Raw genomic sequence first — 15,545 nt, forward strand, 5'->3', positions numbered from 1 at the left:
GAAAGTTCAAACCCAACCACAGTTACAACAAAAAGAAACTGTGGGATCAATCGAACAACTTCAACAAAGGGAATAAACCCGAGGAACAAAACCAACAGGAAGGAAGTGTTTATCGAAAGAATTGGAACCGCAATAAAAGGGGTAAACGTCCGTCGTTTAAAACGTTTAAGTGTTATAATTGTGGCATGCGAGGACACATCGCAAAGTATTGTACAGCGAGTGCAAATGAAGAAGGAAACGTCGCGACAACGCAAAATCGAACTGAAGAGCCTTGGGATGCCGAGGCTCATGATGCCGGAATTGAAGAAGTTCATGCGTTAATGGCTACGGTGAAACCCGCTTTAAATTTGTTAAATGATTGGATTGTTGATTCGGGTTGTTCGAATCACCTAACGGGTGAAAAAGAGCGGTTAAAGAACACGGTTAAGTACGATGGTAATCAGGTGGTAGTTATAGCCGATGATTCGCGACACGACATAGCTCATATTGGTGAGGTTAATCTCTCATCAGATTCCGAGAAAACTGGTTTTGTTCTTAAAACGTGTTCCATGTTCCCGGTATGAAAAAGAACCTGTTCTCAGTTCCTCAAATCACCGACACCGGACGATATGTTCTGTTCGGGCCAAACGAGGTGAGTATTTTTGATAAGTTCGAAACTAAATCCATACCGGTGATTCAAGGGAGAAAGAAAGACTCGGTTTATGTATTGTCTGCCGGGACTTCGTATGTGAATAAGGTGAAAAAGAATCTAAATGCAGATCTGTGGCATCAACGTTTAAGCCACGTCGGGTATGATAAACTTCATTTAATCGTGAAAAAGAAGTTGGTGGCGGGAATACCCGAACTCGAAGTAAAAACGGATGTGGTGTGTGGCGGTTGTCAGTTTGGAAAGGCTCATAAGCAACCGTTTGAGACTCTAGTTATCGAGCTAAAGCCCTTCTCGAGCTAGTTCATATCGATGTGTTCGGTTCGGTGAAACAACCGTCAATTAAAGGTATGAGTTATATGATATCATTTATTAATGATTATTCGAAATATTTGTGGGTATATTTCATGAAAGAGAAATCCGAGGCGTTTAAACGTTTCAAAGATTTCAAGTTAGATGCCGAACGGGATCTAAAGAGGAGCATCGAGTGTCTTCGTTCCGATAACGGAGGCGAATATACATCCCGTGAATTTTCTTTGTTTCTAAAAGAAAATAGAATTAAACGCCAACTAACGTGTTCTAATACTCCCGAGCAAAACGGGGTTTCGGAAAGAAAGAATCGCACTCTAACCGACATGATCGGAAGCATGATGCACAACAAAAATGTACCAGGGAGATTTTGGATGGAGGCAATGTGTACCGATGCGTTTATAAGTAACCGATTGCCACAATAAGGAATGGGCTACGAGTCACCATACGAGAAGATGTTCAAAATCCAACCGAATGTTAGTTACTTTCGAGTCTTTGGATGCGTGTGTTACGTGTTCATCCCGGGTCATCTCAGACACAAGTTGGAGAAAAAGGCAACAAGATGTATTTTTGTTGGTTACGATAATGAAAAGAAAGGGTGGCGATGTTGTGAGCCTAGCACCGGGCGAATTTATGTGTCTCGGGACGTAATATTTGATGAAAACTTATCATGGTGGTCACCAAGTAAGGAAGTCTTACCCGACACGCATGACTTACAAAAAGAGTATGATGAGTATGTTACGGTTCAGTTTGGTGGCAACGATCTAGAAGAAGAATCTGAACAAACACTTAACACCGAACCTATTTCAGGAACACGAAACGGGTCACGTTCTGATCCATGGCGAACTGGGTCGTTAGTTAGTCAAACGAACGGTCAAACCAGCACCTCAGATGTACCAGTTAATACCGAAGGTGATGTACCGGCTGTCCGGAAGTCCGAACGGGTTAGTAAACCGAACCCGATGTATGCAAACGCCGCGTTACTTGTTAGTCAAGAAACTGAACGTGAACCAGAAACCGTAGAGCAGGCTCTACGGGATCCTAAGTGGATGGAAGCCATGAAGCAAAAGTTAGATGCTTTAGCCAGTAACGAGACCTGGCATCTTGTTCCGAAGCCGGGTGATGTAAAACCGATTTCGTGTAAGTGGGTTTTTAAAATTAAAAGACGAGCCGACGGGTCAATAGAAAGATATAAGGCTCGACTAGTCGCACGGGGTTTTTCACAAGAGTATGGGATCGATTATGAGGATACGTTTAGTCCCGTAGCTAAACTCGTTTCGGTTCGAGTAATTTTAGCTATTGCCGCGTGCAAAGGTTGGGATTTATGGCAAATGGATGTTAGTAATGCGTTTTTGTATGGCGATTTGGATCGTATAATATACATGGATCAGCCGGGAGGTTTTGTAAGTCAAAATTTTCCTAATTATGTTTGTCAGTTAAAGAAAGCAATTTATGGCTTAAAATAGTCACCGCGGGCCTGGTTCGGTAAGATCGATGAGTTTTTAGAACTCAATGGATTTGTTCCTACAATAACCGATATCAGTGTGTTCGTCCGAGCCGAAGGTGACAAAACCGCCGTTGTCCTCGTTTATGTCGACGACTTAATTATAACCGGCGATTTAGTCTACGTGGTGGAGCAGTTAAAAACGAATCTGTGCACTCGTTTTTTCATGAAAGACTTGGGAAAATTAAAGCACTTTTTGGGTCTTGAGCTCGAGTACGAGAATGATGGGTTTATACTTCACCAAAATCAGTATGTCGTTAATCTTTTGGTGAAATTCGGTATGGAAAGTTGCAAACCGATACGGGTAACCATGGAACCAAACGGGTCTCTACGAGCCGAAGAAGGAAAAGAGTTGGAAGAAGTAACCATGTATAGGCAAATAATTGAAAGTCTTATTTATTTGACCTTGACTCGACCCGACATTGCGTATGTCGTTGGTGTGCTTAGTAGATTCGTTCAAGCCCCAAGAAAACCGCACCTTGAAGCTGCTCGGTTAGTGTTGCAGTATGTGAAGTCGACTCCAAGTTATGGTGTTAAGTTTAAGAGGGAGTCGAGTATGGAATTAATCGGGTTTTGCGATGCCGATTATGCTAAAGATCCGGACACGAGACGGTGTAAAACCGGGTATGTTTTCTTGATTGGTTCAAGTGCTGTTACATGGTGCAGCAAAAGGCAGCCTACGGTGTCACTTCCGACTACCGAGGCGGATTATCGGGCCGCGACTATGGCTGCGCAAGAGTGTGTGTGGCTGGTTTGTTTTTTAAACGAGTTAAATCAAGGTAAGAACGAGAAGGTAACCTTGTATGGGGATAACGTGTCTTCAATCTTATTGGCTAAGAATCCCACGTTTCATGCGCGTACGAAACATATTGAAGTTCATTATCACTTTATTCGTGAGAAAGTGTTAAATGGAGAAATTGATTTTAAATACGTTAACACGTTGGAGCAAGCTGCTGATATGTTCACAAAGAATTTGCCAAAAGAGAAGCTAGTGAAGTTTTGTACTCGCTTGGGAATGAAGGAAGCAAATATCGAGAGGGAGTGTTAAACGAGACGATATTTAAGGGCGGTTCGGTAAATCTCATGGGGTGGCTTGGAGGAGATTTAAATAATAATTCGTTTATTATTTATTAATAAGTTTGTCTTATTTTTATTAAGTTAGTCTTATCCTAAAACCTATTTGAGTTAGATTCAAATTATGTATTTGAGTTTGAGTAGGACTAGGCCAAAGAATATCTATATAAGCCTTTGGTATTTGATGTTATTATTAAGTTTTTAGTTCGTCTTTCCTAATAAAAACAACTGAAGGTTTTTGTGTGTGCAATTTGGAATAGTGCAGCCCAACTAGAAGTTTGTTCTCTGTTTTGTTTTTGTTTGACTAAAGCAACAGTGGGATATTATTTGAATTGTGAATAACAAAATCAAGTAGTATTGTTTGTTTCTTTGCCGTACGTACAGCAACAATAAGAAGAAGTAATACTTGGTTTTTTTTGTGCTGCAAACTAATCAAGATAAGTTCTTGATTTGCATCAGTTTGTTTTTCGGTTCCACTTAGATTCATCAACCCAAACCCGACCCGTTGCCATCCCTAAATTAGCACGTTTTAATATCACTTATATATAAAAAAAAGTTGTTACAAACATTATCATTTAAATCTTTATGTTACCTATAATAAAAGACGATTATACAAATTATGATCATCGATCAATGAGGTCATACTCGGCACCATGTTCACAACATATACTTACACTTTCATAAACAATAAACAAAAGCCAAATTAAATCACAATTAATTAAACAATAATATATATAAAAAAAATCACACTCACACAACTAACCTAGCAAGATTATTATTATTGAGTTTATGAGATAGAGAAACGTCTCCTTCTAGGCTTAGTAAGATCAACCTCATTGCCTTCTTCAATATGGGAAGTATCCTTTGATCCATGTTTAAAAGGATTCAACTTTCCTAACTTCTTCGACACCGACGAGAAGAAAGTAGGCTTCTTTGGGTTACTTATTCTCGTAGACTTTGATCCTGGATGATTCTTGGTTTGTATATCCGATATATAAGCCTTCATTTGTAGCAATTCGGTTCTTAAGGCTTCGTTCTCTTTCGCTAGTGACACGTCAGCTTGGACCTGAGACCTCATGCTTAGAGCATTGGGCGTGCTCCTATCGTTTGTGTCACTTCTTACTTGCAACTGATCAAAGTAAAGCGCGTGCAAAACAATTTGCACGGGTAATCTTTTGTTTTGGGACGCATGTACCCTGGCTTCGTAAGATAGTTTCAACGCGTCCATCACACTACAAACTTTCTCTCGCTCGATTTCATCCAAGTTCGGATGAGCCTAGAACATATAACGAGTAAAAAATAATTATTTTCTATAAAACATATATAAAATACTCGATTAGTTTAGGTTAGATTTTACAATCCGAGCATATGTTATTTGGCTCGGATCTAAACCTTGAATATTTTATATAATTATAATGGACCTTAAACTTTTCCTTTATGTATGAAATTAATCTTACACCCCAATCCGATTTCACACAATCAAACGATCGTTCATAAGACACTAAAATCACTGTTTAACCAAAAATAAAGTTAAACTTTTAAAATATTAGTTTGAACGACCGTTTGACCAATATTTGGACATCGTTCTGACCTTTCATGGTCAAACTTTCAAACTTGTTGGTCAGGAAGGCCGTTTGACTAATATCTGGATAATTGTTCTAACCACATATGATCAACATTACCTTAAGATATATATCAATGGCGCGATAAAGATCATCATCAACTTTACGTGCATTCTTCGGTACCAAATTCGCAATCCCATTAAACTTGGAAATGCTCAACTCGGGTATCGTCGCAATCTCTCCAAGGTACGCATCCACCGTCTTAGCAACCCGAAGCATGGCCGTTGACGCCACGTCTCTAAAATCGCCTCCATTAAACACCGAAACACTCTTCTCTTTCTCCACAAATCCAGAAATTATCCTTCTTACACTCTCCAAATCAAACAACCTCTCTCCATCGAACGTATACGACAACACGAGCAAATCATCAACAGTTACATGCTCCAAAACGCAGATATCCGTTTCTCTAGCTGTTTTTTACAAACGTCGTTGTTTTCAAGGAATATTGCTGCACGGAGGAGGCAGCTGAGGAAGTTGATAGGGAATGAGGCGATTGCGCGTTGATTTTCGACGGGGAGGAGTGTGACTATTGAGTCGAGAAGATCACGTTGGTGAACCCGGGTGGTGGAGTCGATGGAGATGGTGCCTTTGATGCTGTTTCCTGAGTGATCACGCACGAGGTCTGGTAATGCTCGTTCGGTGTAGGTTATGATTGCGCTCGCGATGGTGAGTGGTTTCGCGCCGTGTGTTTTCATTGAAGCGATTATTTTCTCGAAGAAGGCTATGTCCACGATTGATAGCTCCTCTGTCCACCAGTTTGGAGGTGAGCGGCTTGGGAAATTCGCTTCGTTGCATGCCTGCAAAGTATCGAGTCAGTCATCCGATGGAAGAGTTTTTCGCAAAGGTGTAAACTAGCCTTTTTTTAAAAGCAGGCTTGTTATCTGTTGTTTCAAGCTCGAGTTCGACTCGTTTATTAACTATTATTAATTAATTTATATACGTTTTTTTATTATTTTTATACATTCCTGATAAATTTTATATGAGCCTAAGCTCGGGCTGAGCTCATATGTTAAACTAAACAAGCAAAAGCTTGGCTCGAGTTTTAATGTGAAGTGTAAAAATTAATACACAAAAGTCTAAAAAAGGTAAAAGGGGTGTAAGCGAGATGATCTAAGCCTGAGCTTGACTATGCTTTGACTATGCTTGAGCTTGGCTCGTGAATTGTTTTTTCAAGCTCAAACTCTGCTTAACTCATTTATTATTTTATAATCAATTTATACGCGTTTTTACTTATTTTTATAAACTTTTGAGAGAAATCTTAAACGAACGTAAGCTCGGCTCGAGCTCAACTATGCAGTTAAAAATACAACAGGTTCGACAAGCTTAAACGAGTTTCCTACACAAAACTCGAGCTCGATAACTCGAGCTTTATTTGAGGCTCAGGCTAGGCACGAGCTCGAAAAAGCTTGGTTTGTTTCGAGTTATTTTATCGATCCAAACTCGAGTAAATCATCAGCGGCTCGGCTCTTTTTCACCGCTAAATTTTTAGACTATGAAGATATTATAAATTACCTTTGCACTAGCTAACTCAACACATCTTTGAACAATATTGATCTGCTCAGCTATAGGAAGAAGATCTTCACACGATTTCAAAACAACGACCGCGCCAGATAAGCTCGTTAACGCTACCTGAATGAGAAAATCATCTGTCCGGCCTGCGAGGTTTCCATCACAATACTCATCAGTCATTTCCAAATACTCAGCAGCACAACGCAGAGCTGCAACGTTATGCACGGTGATTTCAAAGTTGACACCGTAGCAAAACTTTGCAGCTTTCTCGAATATCTCGGCTCCTCCTGGGATATTCGAGATATCAATCCTAGTCGGGTCAGGTTCTTTCGATTCGAGTATTAATCTTCTTATGTAGTTACTCTTTGCTACTAAAATAAACTGTCATAACATGTTATTGTTATAGTCAGTGATCACTAACTAAACTTGTATAAACACAAATGAATTAAACTTGTCTAAACAACAAATGAAATAAACTTGTATAAACAACAAATGAATTAAACTTGCATAAACAACAAATGAATTAATTTGTATAAATCACAATTGAATTAAATTTGTATAAACAACAAATTAATTAAACTTGTAAAAAACGTCTAAAAGCAGTCTCTCTGTCATCAAGGATAACGTTAGCTACTTCTTACCCCCTGTCTTATCAATAGTTTCGCTACATGTGGTATTACTGGGTACGACTGTGGGTATATAAACAACTAAGGGGGTGTTTAGCCTAGCTTTTATTTTCTAGCTTATGCTTATATTTTAAAATAGCTTATAGCTTATTTTCTATTATTTGATAAGTTCTTTTTAAGTGTTTGGATTAGCTTATATTCTACAAGTTGATTTTACGTCTTAATAAGTTGTTAAATCCACCATTCTTTGATTTGTTACCGTAATAAGTTGCTTCAATATTATTAATCCACCATCATTTGAGGGCAAATGAGTAACTTACCCCCTTAAACAAATAAGTTTATTCAAATAAGCTAAAAAACATTCTTCAAGTAACCTTCTTCAAATTAGCATATATATATATAAGCTTATAAACATAAGCTAAAAAAACTAAACCAAACACCAAATTAAGCTTATTTTATAAAAAAAAAAAGCTAAAAAAGCTAGTCCAAACACCCCCTAAATAAAACCTATATAAACAATTATATTCAACTTGTATAAACAACAATGGATCAAATGATGATGAATCATAATACCTTGTGAAGAGGAAACTTAGCTTCACCAACTTGTACAATAATATCAGTTGGGATATCTTGTGAGAAAATCCTAATAAACAACATAACAAAGAAAACATAAATAAGTTTATATTTATATTAAAACTTAAGGTTAGTTCGTAAGCCGAGTTATTGGTAATTAGTAATTACCACTGGCCTGTTCGCTCCATAGCCGGAGAAACTCTATGTGTATTCTTTGTATGTGCAGCCATGGATTGGAAGTTGATTAAATGAGAGGATAATAATAATATGGTGATCTATGTGTTATGTATTTATATAAGGGAGATAGTAATGGAAATAGTTGTGTATGTAACCTTTTTTAATCCACTTTTAACGGGGCTTTTGTTTGGACGTTATATTACACCGTGGTCACTCTTTTGGCCACATTCCAATATCTACTTTACAACTCATTAAATATCAACTAAACATAAGTGTAAAAGATATATATTTGCTGATATGTCTAATAAGTGTAAAAGATATATATTTGCTGATATGTCATAAGTCAAATTATTTTACACTTGGGAACAAAAAATATAAGAATTTGTAGCCACATATAAAAAAGTTTTAAAAAAATTTAATAAAAATAAATAAAAAAATCATAATTCAAAATTTAATAAAATACGAAAAAGGTGAAAAATACAAAAATGTTTCTACCATGTTTCTCATCCTCACAAAAAAAACAACAAAACACAATGGTAAATGAAAAAAGTCTTAGTTTCTTTTTGCCTATTATTGTGTTTTGTGTTTATTTTCGTAATTGATTGTGTCTTTTTTCCTTGACATTGTGTCTTTTTTCTTTATTTTGTTATATTACTCAACATTGTGTTATATTTTGTTCGGCGTTGTGTTATGTTTTGTAATATATTGTGTCCTTTTTAGTTATAATTGTGTCTTTTGTTCTTTTTCGTCATTGTGTCTTTTCGTCAAAATTTTATTTTATTTTTTTTGGTATGTTTTTGTATTTTATTTTGAACGAGAATGATGGCGGAAACATTTTAGTTTTTTAATTTTTTTTATTCTTTATTTGTATATTAAGTTATGATTTTTTTTATCTTTTCGGAATTTATTTCTAAGGAATTTTTTGTGTGGCCATAAATACTTCTTACGATTTTCATTTTTGTCTCCCTTTATATTTTAAATTTACCATATCGTTTTTATATCTGACTATTAAAGTTATTAAATTGATTTTCTGTCAATTTTACCATGTTCACACTTGACTCACAAAGTTGTAGCTTAGAGAAAACATTGTGAAACTTTATTTGATATTTTTTATTTTGATGTGAAGTGTCTTTTAATCAAGTTTATCAAATTATATGTTACAGAAACTCATATTTTGAGTCTACCTAATTGGTTAAGTGATGTCTTGTCCTGATAAAGTGATCTGCATTATTATTTTTATTTAAACATGAAAGGTAAAACTCGAATCGAAAGGAACGTGGTTTTCGTCTTCGTGGTTTGTTTAAATTTGTTATTTTTTTTCTAATAGTTTTAAATTTGTTATTTCAGTCCCTAGAATTTACTTTTCGTTGCAACTTTTGTCATTCTTCTAAACATATTTTGGGCTAAAATAGATGATTTTAACAAACTACATGGATGAAAATTGCAATAAAAATAAAACTCTATGAACGGAAATAGAAAATTGTAAACTTTTGAACTAAAATAAAAAATTTGAACAAACTATCGGAACGAAAACCGCAATTCTCTGTTGAGTTAGCTTTATTATAAACCCATTGAAATTTTAAAGATAAAATATAAAACTCAAACGTTAAGACCACATGCTGGGTGGGTAGGAGGCACCACTCATTGCCGCCTCACCCAACCTTCAACCAAAACACCCATGGTGCAATTCTCTTTCTCCTTCTCTCAAATGCCAGTATTATTGCCACCACCACTACATTCCAATTTCCATAATATACTTATAAACTAAACATGATTACGTTTTCAACTAAACATGGTCTTAATATACTAATTATACATTTTTTGGTATGCTACTTAAGTAATCAAAAGATACGCGTGTCATATTCAGACCGAGAAAACTCTAGATTCATAACCAGGTGAATACTTTATTGTGAGCGCACAATACTGCAATAGAATAAATGGTAAATGAACGAAAGATGAATATTACTCAATGGAGGCTAACCTAGCAAAAACACGAAGGAAACATTTAACTCGATACATAATATGTTATCCATTTAACCATGGTACAAAATACATCAATAAGTCATGCACTTTACAGCTCTAAAGTTTGTCAATACAGTACCTATAACATTAAAACTTGTACATTGGTGATAATAGACATGTTGTTCATATGTGTTGCCAACTCGGAATAATAACAATGACTTTTTGGTCGGACTGACATAATGTGGAGTATGACTGACCATGTGATGCTGGTCGGGTTTACTCTCCACCACACAAATATGTGGCTCAGAGCCATCTACTAATTTGATTCAAATCTAGACCATTTCATGCTGTTTTTCCACACAGGATTATTCTTCAAGTGGGACCCACCACGGTATCCATTTATAGCAAATGATGGTGTCACACGTGGCTAGTCCCATATCTAATCTTGTTTCTAAGATAATATTTTTTAATCATTTTGTCTAGCGATTATTAGTCCCTATAAGCTATAAAAAAAAGAAAATCGGGTCGGATTTTAAGAGGTTTTTACTAAATGAATAGTTTATAGGGCTGTCACTTTTACCTGAAATCCGAAACCCGACCCGAGAAAACCCGAACCCGAACTAACCCGACCCGAAAAACCCGAACCCGAGAAAAGAATAACCCGAACCCGAACCGAAGTAATTCGGGTTGGTTCTCGGGTTTGTTTTATAAGTTTCGGGTCAACCCGAATAAACTTTTAGTTTTGAAATTAAATATATTTTAGGTATAATAGGCTTAGTCTTAGCCACTAACGTTATCAGAATTTGGTCATAATCGATTGTTGTCATTACAACTATTATAGATCCATTGTTTCGGGTCAAGATTTAAAACTTTAAAACCCGAAGAACCCGACCCGAAAAACCCGAAACCCGAAAAACAAACCCGAAGAACACCCCTAATAGTTTCTTTGTTAAGTCATTTAATATGTTACACGAGCGTATAGATTCGATATACGGATGCATAGCTCTTGAATACCTTCTTGTGCATTGGTGTATACAAGTGTATTCTGTTCGTATACAATCCAATCACATCATATCAACAGAGGTGTTGATTAGTAACGTAAGAAGTGTTTGATTAGGACGCCTTGCTAATTTAAAGTTTGTTTTCAAGCTACGATGCTATGAGCTCGTTCATGGTGTGATTAAACCCGTCCGCTTAAGTTTGAAATAAGAAAAGATATGTTCTCATGTTATGGTTTCAAGGTTTGTGTAAATCTAAAAAAGGACAACCCTTAGGCTTCTTTCGAGTTTGAAAGAGGGAAAGATATGTCATGTTATGGTTTTGAATCAAGCGGGATTAAATAGAGAACCAAATTTTGAAAGAAAGAACACAAACTATAATCGAGAGTTGAACCAAACGTAAATGGTATCGGTTTGGTTTGATCCTAATTCAGTTTTGAAATTTTGTTGGTAAAAGTTTAGCTTTACAAGTAAAATCTTGTTAACATTCTCAAAAGGATACCTTGTGATGATTTTGATTATAGTTGCCTCAAGTTTTAGATAGTAATACATAATATCAAATATTTAATATAAATTTGTTATTAGAAATGTGCTAAACGTATCACCATGATTTCTCATTCTTTTCATTCAACTTGTCACATCAGTAATGTTTCCCTTCTTTTCAATTTTCATACCACAAAGCAAAAAAAAAAAAATTAACAAATAACTTGGTTTGGTGTTTCAAGGAAGGTATGATAAAATTGGTAGCATTAAAAAGTAAATTAGCAAAAGTGCAAAAGCCCAACATGGATAGGTACCATACCATGACTCCATGGACCATAGGTACTTGAACAATGCATCTTGTCATTTACAACCACCTATTAAAGAGACTGAGCAGTAAAGAAATTAGAAACCAACTTTTTTTTTCTCTCAATTGAAAGGAAAAATAATTGTATACATGCTTAAAAGAAGTCTAGAACTCTAGATTTATATTAAAAAAAAAAAATTATTAATATCATTAAGACAATTTCATTTATAAATCATTAGAGCATATAATTTTAGACCATTAAATAAAAGTTTGAAAGTTTAACACAAATCAAGTTTTTGTTGTAACTTGTATTTGTATGTATATTACTATATCACGGATCAATGTATCTCCACCACATTTTATGGTCAATTTTGTGCATCTTAACACATTGGGTTTTGTGAAGAAAAAACTTGTTAGACCGTTGTGCCTAACAATAAGATTTTTTATAAAAGACTGATAGAAATATATATATATATATATATATATATATATATGACCTAGACCGAACTTATTAATCACTTGACCCAAGCAATGGTTCTACAGAATACACTGAGGTGTAGTCCCGTGATCATAAACACAACCAACCTTGTAATTTTTGTTATAATTAGCGTTTTTTAACCGAACAAATTGTGGATTAAAACTATATGTTTCGTATTTATACAAAGTTGTTCTTGACTTCTCGTTTAAGAGAAAGTGACCGATGCATGTGGCAAACTTGGCTTTTGTTTTAAGGAAAACGTCTTCGTTTGGTATCATATAGCAGCCATCATTTTACATCATATCCAAATAATTTTGTTGATTATTCGATTGGAGGAAAATAAAATAAAAATGTTTATATTTAAAATTTAATTGTGGTGGGGTGCTTTTATATCTATTGGGCAAGTCACCAATAGGCCCAGTTATTGGGCTAACTATTAAGGTGTGGATGTAATTCATTTGATCTATTCATTTATTTTGTACACTTTAATTCCAACAAACTGACAAAGGGTGTCACACTTATGGTCCTGGTTTATGCTGGCTGAAGTTACACGCTTTAATGGTGGTTACGTTGATATTTTGATAGATATTGGTTACCATGACTTGGCTAGACACGATTGCGAAGGTCGTTTTGAACCGAAGAAACACCCTATGAAGTATGAAGCACGGTTGCATAACTCTAGTTTTTCTTAACGGCAAAAAATTATATAACGCATGGAACTGGTTGGTAAATGCTAACCAAACAATCGAAAAACAAAATTAATTGAAAATAAGAGAGGTTTGGATCCACTTGATCCTAGATACAATCCAAAAAACAAGAAATGTAAAATAGATTCGAAAATAAGCTTCTTTTTCAAGTCGTATGCTTAAACAATCATCTAATTTCTAGCCTTCCAAATTATCCACCACATGGTAAAAATAATTTCATCGACAACGGATTTCTTTTTATTTGATAAATGAATTTGATCAACCAAGAATACAAATCTTATGTTCCATAGCTGTCGGACTTGCTAAATGAAGCCAAGCAAGCACTAACAGTCAAGCTTTAGAAGCAACCTTAGAATAAGTAAAGAAATGAAAATCTATTTCAGCGTCTCTAGAACTAAATGAGCATGAAAATACGGCACATCTAGCGCTTTATCTGAAAGATTGACTCTAGCCGGTAATCTAGCAAGAAAAAACTGCCAAGCAAAGATATTTACCCTTTAGAGACACTTTTATTCCATCTAGCATTCCATGAAATTCCCGAAAAATACTTTTTCTATCAACTTATTTACTTTACCTCAAACGGACCTCAAAATCCGTTTGATTTTCATGGTATAATTATAGTCGTAGTATAGTTTTGAAGTAATATTATACATTATACTATTATAGTTATCATAAAGTTTTAAAGTCTAAAATCTTGATTAATAACAAATCCATCCGAACAACTCATTCTATAATCTCTACTTCTCTAGCCACTGTTTGAAGTCAATTATTGATAATATATAATTCCCTACAAAAATCCAGTGTGACACTTTTTATGTAGGTCATATAATCATAAGTTTTATGTGGAGCTTATTCGTTAGCATTTTATTATGGGTGGGGATCCATGAGGAAACTTGACATGTCACATGTATGTCTTTTTATACTAACTTTTGTAAAACACTTATTCGCTAATAATGTTATATTATGATGAACTTAAACGGGCATTCCATATGTGACTTCTAATGCATTATGTTTAATAGGATCTTTATTCATATGGGTCTTATTACATAATGAAACATAATGTTGTAGCTAATATGTTTTCATCGTTTATGATAAAACAAGCGGTAACGAGTGTACATTCAAGCCAGGTTTGTTGTAACAAGCGTCTGATCACATCAATTATAAGGACCATGTTAGCAATGTAAACGTACACACAAAGCATATAAGGGGTATAAGACATATGAGTATGTGTGTTAGTGTTAACACAACGTGAGTGCATACGTGTTCTTTTATTTGAAGCGTCCATTATGAACCACATTTACTTGTATCGTTAGTAGGAATCCGTGGGGTATGAGCAACACTGTTTAGCGTGGTCCTCATCGAAACTTTTACCAATACAAACCTCGTTAACATTAACGTAACTTACTTTATGTTGATCATTAAAAGTAAAGAAAAATCAACACATATTATATAGAAAATTAGGTATAGTTCAACATAATATTGTATTTAAAAATAATGCTAAATTAACACAATATGAACATGATGTTTCAAACATGAAGACACGACTATTTGCTTATAAAAAATAAGATTGAACTTTGAGGTTATCATATTTTTGGTTTGGTGGAATGTTTGGTTGCAAAGTCACTATTCTAAAGGCAAATAATTCTCATGTAGTGACTACACACTAAAGAAGACCAATTAAAGCAACCTAACTTGCATACTATCAATGATTCAACTGGGATACCATAGACTTCAATTTTTTTTTTTTGGGTGAGGGTTGATGTCACTAAATTAAATAAATAAATGACACACCTCTTTTATATGGTATTTTGGGTGAGGGTTAATGTCACAAAAATAAATGATTTGATTTTTTATGGCTTAAAAAATCCGGGTTATTAAAACTTGGAATCATTCGTGTAAAGTGAAAAGGCTACCAGTTATTTATTTATTTTTTCCAGTTTTTGGATATGTTGTTATGCATATGATATCTACAACATGACACCTCCATTGTCATCAACACCATCAGCACACTCATCACCATTGTCGCCACCATTGCCCCGTCTTCACCGTCGCTGCAACCACCTCCACAATCGTCATTAGCCACTATAATAAGTATATATGGGGTGAATCTATCTTGATTTGTTTTTCCTACAAGAAGTAGTTTCAATCCAACTTTGTCTTAGTTAGAGCCATTTCTGATCCGAGCCAAAATGATATTTCCTAAAATGACCCATTTTAACCAGCTCATTTTGCTAAAAACCCATATTAGCCCGACCTTGTCCTGACACTATACACCCATCATTTCCACCCATTACAACAAGTCAGTTATACTTCATTTTGGCTCTCTACATCTTTTGGATTGTATTATAGACAGGGCCGGCTCCGAAAGGCGAAAAAAATTTTGGGCTAAAGGCGAATTTTTTTTTGGCCCTTAAGTAAAAGAAATATTTTGTTGGATTTAAACAATTTAATTTAAAACGGACTTATTTGATTATGATTTGAGTTGTGTAAAAAACTTTTGTATAAAAATAATCTAAAAATTGTCTTAAATAAGACTTGAACTCACAACCTTTTGGTTAAAAGTCATAGCCCTT

The 15,545-nt window shown here is 35.1% G+C and overlaps 1 pseudogene across 1 annotated transcript; it reads right to left on the bottom strand.

Annotated features, from left to right (window-relative positions):
• Positions 1 to 4,203: 4,203 nt before the first annotated feature.
• Positions 4,204 to 8,189, bottom strand: LOC143577652 (root phototropism protein 2-like; annotated as a pseudogene). Its single transcript, XR_013143144.1, has 5 exons — positions 8,032 to 8,189; positions 7,864 to 7,933; positions 6,668 to 7,045; positions 5,216 to 5,952; positions 4,204 to 4,809 (listed from the first exon to the last, which is right to left on the bottom strand). The product of XR_013143144.1 is annotated as a root phototropism protein 2-like (transcript).
• Between the last annotated feature and the right edge of the window lie 7,356 nt (positions 8,190 to 15,545).

This window comes from Bidens hawaiensis, unplaced genomic scaffold (genome assembly GCF_021521415.1).
Source record: "Bidens hawaiensis isolate Kalapana, Puna unplaced genomic scaffold, B.hawaiensis_p1.1 tig00028764_1, whole genome shotgun sequence".
NCBI lineage: Eukaryota > Viridiplantae > Streptophyta > Magnoliopsida > Asterales > Asteraceae > Bidens > Bidens hawaiensis.